Here is a 6,831-nt window from a genome sequence, read left to right as displayed (position 1 = left end):
CCGAACATTGGGTAATATACACACAAATTAACTACATACCCTACAGTGAATGTACAACCTTCATGTTACACATTACGTTTGGGCAAAGGACCTTGTGTCCTCACTGCCCGAATCATCCATGTCTCTATTGGCTAAGTACGTGTACCATGTCAATTGGACTCGGGTAGATATACATTGCTAACAACGTCTGGTCAAATCAGGCATCTTTTCCATCAAGGAAGCCACAGATAGCTGAACACGTTCAGCTCGGTGCTTTATCAGGGTTACAGCGTCCTTGGAGAATCCATCAATCGCCGTTATCGGAGTCATTTTCATCTTCAATGGGTAGGGATTCATTTTCAATGTGGTTTCCCAATCCATTTCACCGCCCAAAGTATCACCGCCCACCTGCAGTTTCTGAGATTCCTTGTCAATCTTCGTCAATGTTTCTCTTTGGGACTCAGACAGTCCTTCAGTGTTACACTTAACCTTTGAAATACCGCCACTGGCCCCAAACGTACCACCTGTCACCTCAGTTTTCACAGCTAATTCATTACAGAGCTCTGTGGCAGAGTCCAGGCCTTCTATAGCTTCTTTGTTACATGTTGAGAAGATATTGAATGAACTGTAATATCCACCCACTGTAATAGAGCTGACAAATGCGTAGCCCCACTTTCGTAGGAATTCATCTATAGTGCTGTGAGGGTCTTTGTTCAGTGTGTCCATGTCCTGTTTCAGGGCGCTACTAGGCGTATATGAGGAAACCATCACAGAACCCACTTCACATTGGTAAGTGGTAAGAGAGATGGCTACGTTGTTGCTGGTCGACACACTTTTCTCTACCATGTTTTCCACTGCTTCGGTTTTGCTGAAAGATGCTTCTGCCGAAGCGGTTACGCCGACTAAAGATCCGGACGCTCCCAGGTGCCCCGAAATGGAATCGCTTGAGCCATCGCTGTCCCTTCGTGAGTGCGTGCCAGAATTGCCTTTTTTATGGTACTTGGTTGTCCTGAAGCACTTGATAGCCTTGTGGAACCTCACGGTTCCGGGTACAGTGAACTCATTTTGCTGTTTGCATCTGTTCAAAAAACTGGACATGGGTATAGCCTCCATCTGTCCAAGGCCATGGGGTGTTATGGAATGACCTAAGGGGAAAGTGTAGACTGAAACCGAAGCGTCACAGTAAGCTGCCAAGCCCCAGTCCACCACGATAACGAGTCCAAAGCTCAGTCCCAAAGTCAAGGTTATGACCATGACTGTGATGAGGCATACTTTCTTTGGTATAGTACAAATACACTGAATTACACGAGGTCCCTGTTGGTTAGCATCTCTCAGTTCGGACACGTGCGGTGTAGCCCGGTCTGTCTGGAGTCCTTCATTGTCATCAACAGCAGCGACTGGTTGTTCGTTTCGGACCGTAAGATCATTCAGACCTCGTACCATTTGAACTACATCTGGACATTGAAGCCGAACCTTCTTTCTGTAGATCACAATTACTACCACGACCACAGCCAAGACAGCAATCACTCCAAGTAATACACCCGGGTTAAAAGTAGTTGGTTGAGCCGGTATAGGTATAGGCTCACACAGAACATCGTGAGTGTTATTACCCAGGGAGATAGGGACAAAGCCTTCTTTGCATGTGGTATGGGGAATGCATAGAATACAGGAATCAGAACAATGGAATCCGTCTTTACACCTACAGGTGTGTCTCTTAGTCAGATCATAATTTTCTCGTGTTTCAAAGTTTAGGTTGGGATCACAGTATGGTTGTAAACGACATATTCTTTCCCGGTTGTACGATGTCATATATTCGTCACTCTTACAAGGTGTACACTGGGGATCTTCACAGGTTCCGCTGTCACCCAACCTGGTCCCAGGTGGACACTTGCAACAATTGTTGTTCAATCCACAGCCTTTGCTCGGGGTAACAAGAAGCACCAGCACCAGTAATGTAAACATGACTGCGACATGGTTTGAAGAAAGAGATGAGCCTTTTTAAAGCCTAGTTAAAGTTTCACAACAATCCAACCATGGAGGAACCTTTCAACCAATATGTAAGCAGAAACTAAGTAAGTGTTGTCCAACCACTGTTAAACGTATCTAAGTGGAAACATCCAACAGTGGAGGATTCCTCTCCCCAATGTTAAAAATATATATGTAGAAACACCCGACAGTGGAGGATCTATCCAACCAATAGTAAAGTCAGACCCTCCAACAGTGGAGGAATCCTCTACCCAATGTTAAACATATCTTTGTAGAAACGCCCGACAGTGGAGGATCTATCCAACCAAAAGTAAAGTAGAAACGTCCAACAGTGGAGGATTCCTCTCCCCAATGTTAAAAATGTATATGTACAAACGCCCGATAGTGGAGGATCAATCCAACCAATAGTAAAGTCAGAACCTCCAACCGTGGAGGAATCCTCTACCCAATGTTAAACATATCTTTGTAGAAGCGCCCGATAGTGGAGGATCTATCCAACCAAAAGTAAAGTCAGAACGTCCAACAGTGGAGGAATCCTCTACCCTATGTAGAAACGCCCGACAGTGGAGGATTCCTCTATCCAAGCCTCATGCCAGGGGATTTCCAGATACACGGTATAAATATGCAAGCTGTAACAACTCCCTCAGCATTCACATTCACAGAGGTCCTACTAAGTTGAAACCCAAACCATGGGGACGACCATGAACATAATCTTAATAGTAGTTCTTGTTGCTACATACAAGGTCCTAGCCTTGACCAAGACCTACAATGTCCATTGTCTTAGCGGCTCAACCGTAAGGGTAGATGTTCCTGACATAAACATGTTTTCCAAATATAAAGACTATAAGGAAGTTGTCTGTGTTGCCTGCGGTGTAACGAGCTGTAAAGAAACAAGACTGTTTGATAACTTCAAGAAGAAGAATGATGGTGACAGAATCATGAATGTCCGTAATTTGGCTGGACTAAGTCTGAAAAATTACGGGTCAGATGAAATCGAAGTGTCCTACAAATGTCCTGGAGGAGATGTCAAGAAGGTACTATGTTACACCAGTTCTACCATGAAACAATGCCTGACTACTCAATGTGATGAATGCAAGAATTCAAAGAACTGTGAGGTCTATGTCGGAACCAAGAAGGTTAGTTCTGGTAGAGTGTCTACAGCTAGAGGCACCTATCAAGTTGATACAAAGACCTCAAAAACTGAAAAACTTAAACAGTCCCTGGAAAAGATCAAGACATTTGTCACCTCTGACAAGGCCAAAGGGGTAGCATCGGCAATAGGCGCTACAGTGATCAACAACAAAGACAATATCCTCAAACTAGCCAAGGTTATTGGAGTTCCTGAAGATTCCATGAAGAACATGGATCAGATCATTCGACTGGGTAACTCCTTTTACACGAGAGATTTTGATGGGGGACTAAAGGCATTGGTTGAATTGACTGGTCGGCCACTGAGCCAAGAAGAAGAGGAAGAGATTGAGACCCATTTCGAGGACGGTGAGATCAACTACACCAATCTATTTAGGTACCTCGAGGCTGAAAAGGAGGACCTTGTGAGAGGCCAAGATCTATACCAGGACCACCCAGACAAAAGTGTCCTCTTTTGGGAAAGTTATTGGTTGCATATAATTATCTGTGTTTCAGTAGTGTTGATTATCAGTGCAACTGCTTGTATGGTGTGCTGTTTTTGCTCTTGTATGAGACAGAAATCCAATATGAGAGAAACTGTGTATCATCCACATGCAAAACTGGAAACGTCCACAGCTGTTTAAATGTATACGTTTCTAACCACAGCTGTTAAAAGGCTACCTTTGTAACAGGCTTATGTAACGTCTATTATGTAGTGAATGAATATGAACCTTGGATATGGCAAGTGTACAATCAATGTTTTGTAGGTTTACATTGTTATGGTAATGATATACGTTTCTCCAATATTAAATATACATGCAAAGACTACCGACTCTGACCTTGGTGTGTTCAACCCCATTGAGATAGCATAGCTCATCCTTAACAATGCAGATTGACCGTGTATCATCCAACCAGTAGTTATTCATCCCCATCGAGGAATATTACTACACGGTTTGTCTCAAATGGAATGGTGAGGTTGTCCTTGTACACACAGCTCAGTATCGACCGGACGACAACCATGTCTGCATCCAGGATCATTGAGCTCACCCAAGATGCAGAGGGCGTACCTCTAGAGGTCTCGACTCAGATGGAACTTATTGTAAACTGGACCAAGGTGAACGGATCGGGGACAACACGGTTTCTACTTAACAACACAGACTCTGTGCGTCTGTGGTATCAGAAGCTCGACCGTGGGGCTGAGATCAACAAACATTTCATAGAATTACACATCAATAGAACGGGTTCAGAAGACATGTTTCTGTTTGTAGACTCTTTTCATAAACCTGTCGTTTACCTATGTGAACCTCGCCATGGTACTGGTGGTAAAGTTGTCCAAAGCGTTGAGTTCGGGGAACTCTAACTTTCTAATTAAAACACACTTCATACAGCAAGGGCTCACCTTTCCCACCCAGGACCATTCATTCAAACAGGGCTCGTGTATCCAACCAAAGATAAGTCTACGGGCCAAACAAGGCTCATGTATCCAACAATGGGTCATGTATCATACCACTATTCAGACTGTAATATATATATATATAGAGAGATGCAGCTCAACACAGTTCCATTATTCACAACCTCTGGTCTGTATAATGAATTGCCAGTTGTTGAAGAGTTACAAGGACGACGTAGCCGAGAGGCATGGGTACATCAGACCTATCGTGGATGGGGTCCTGACAAACGACCCCGATGATGTGAATCTACTCAGGTATTTTCACAGTAAGGGTAATCAGGTTAAGATGATGCATAAGCTCATCGAACACTGCCTCCAGACCGAGGAACTAGCGGCGAGATTCCTCAAGGTGTTACGTGAAACGAATCTGTACTTATATGATGACCTGAAAGAAAACAAACCACGGGGAAAGTTCGGTGAGTACAACCACATATATAGTGAAACAAGGCCTGGAATGGATCATCACGCTCTCTATAACTAAACTACTCTCCTGTGTCTTTGTGTCAGTCAGGAAAGATCCTCCCGTCGTGAAATTGACGGACAAGGTACGCGCTGCACTCGGTGACAAGATCCACCATCTATGGTCCATGACTATGACACCCTCCTACAACCGGAGGATCACAGATATCATGTCCGCTCTAGACCTACTGGTGTTTCACAGCCAACTGCTTCCAGAAGAACGTGCAGAGTTCCAGTTAAACCGCAACAATGGCTATGCTATGATTGTGCAACTGGAAGAGATGTGCAGGGACACTACCATCCCTGAACCGAACCGAAAGTTCATCTCCTTGGTAGTGTCTTCCTTTAACATGCATGTGTTTGATATTCCCAACAATATAAAGATGCGAATGGGAGATGTCTTTGTGTATGTGTAGTACAGTGCTTCCTGTACCAACCCATGTTGTTTATCTGTGTATTATAAAGGCAATAAACACTGGTGAAAATAACTGTTTCGATGTTTCCCTTTATTACCATACGAGTCCTTTACTTATATGTACATTAACAAAGGCCCATAGGATGATAGGCACTATATCCTGACCTTTACAAAAAATAAGGTGTACATTACACATGTCTCTGGTTGATTATCCTATTGTCTAGTGGAGTCAATGAGCGTGATGGATATATCACAAACAATCACACATACACTATGTTATTTTATTCCAAGTACAATAACTTGTTCAATAGATACACATTGGTAGAGAGTCCTAGTTGAGCACTGACGATATGGGACAAGAACCCTTGTGAGGTCCCAAGAACGGATGAAATCACAACCCTATAACTCATCCTATAACTCATAGAGTTGAAATGAATATTGGTGGAACACATGTCACAAGAGTATGGCACAGAAAAACACTCTCACAGACAGTCCAGGTGATATAGTTTATTGTACACAACACAGACTTGTATTACAGATCACATTGTCCTTAGTACTGGTGCATTCTGCCTTCTTTATCCCTCACATTAAGATCCCACATCAAGATCCCATTTGTCACCACAAGGTACATTTCACAATGCCGCGTCTACTGTGAGTGAGTCTTCGCAGTCGAATCGGACTAGACCGTCGCACACAGAGAACCCGTACTCGGATCCAGGTCTCGGTTTCTTCAGGGTCCACAGTTCGCAGACGTATTTCATTGTCTTAGCCATTAATCGGCAATCCACCTCGGTCCAGTACTTAGCCCCAATCGTCGCGGGGATCTTTGTGAACCCGGCCAGCTTCATACCCATTTTGTAATAGTCGCAGTCCTGAGAAGAAGCGCCCCCGACTCTCCAGAGTAGACTCTTCATCTCTCGGCACCACGAGGAAAAGGCCTTGTGGTTGGTCACCACTCCGGTCATCAATCTCTTAATTCCCAGTCCCCTCGGAACTATGTTATAATCGGTGCCACACAGCGCCATGAAAAAGAGCTTTTCCCTTCGCTCCGTCTCGTCTCGGATTACATTTGGTTTGATACGCAGGTAAAAGTGCCTGCCCGCTCGGTTCATCCTCATGAAACGACCGTAACTGCCCCTCGGTACCATTCCGTTCTTGTACGCATTACTCAACTGCTTGATGCCGCCCATGACACGTTTCTGGTCTTTGCTCTGTGCCACGCTATATTCCGCGCAGTCGTCTAGGTAGGGCTCGGGGACCTCGTCCTCCTGCTGACACAAGATCTTCCTCTTCTTACCGGTACATGGTGGGGTTGCCGATTCGGAGCCGGATAGCGGACTCTGGTCAGATGCGGGGCATATCGTTTCGAAGATGTAACACACCGCCTTTGTACTGACACAGCCCTTGTCTACGG

Source organism: Oncorhynchus clarkii, unplaced genomic scaffold, assembly GCF_045791955.1.
Source record: "Oncorhynchus clarkii lewisi isolate Uvic-CL-2024 unplaced genomic scaffold, UVic_Ocla_1.0 unplaced_contig_1102_pilon_pilon, whole genome shotgun sequence".
NCBI lineage: Eukaryota > Metazoa > Chordata > Actinopteri > Salmoniformes > Salmonidae > Oncorhynchus > Oncorhynchus clarkii.
This window is presented reverse-complemented; position numbering follows the sequence as displayed.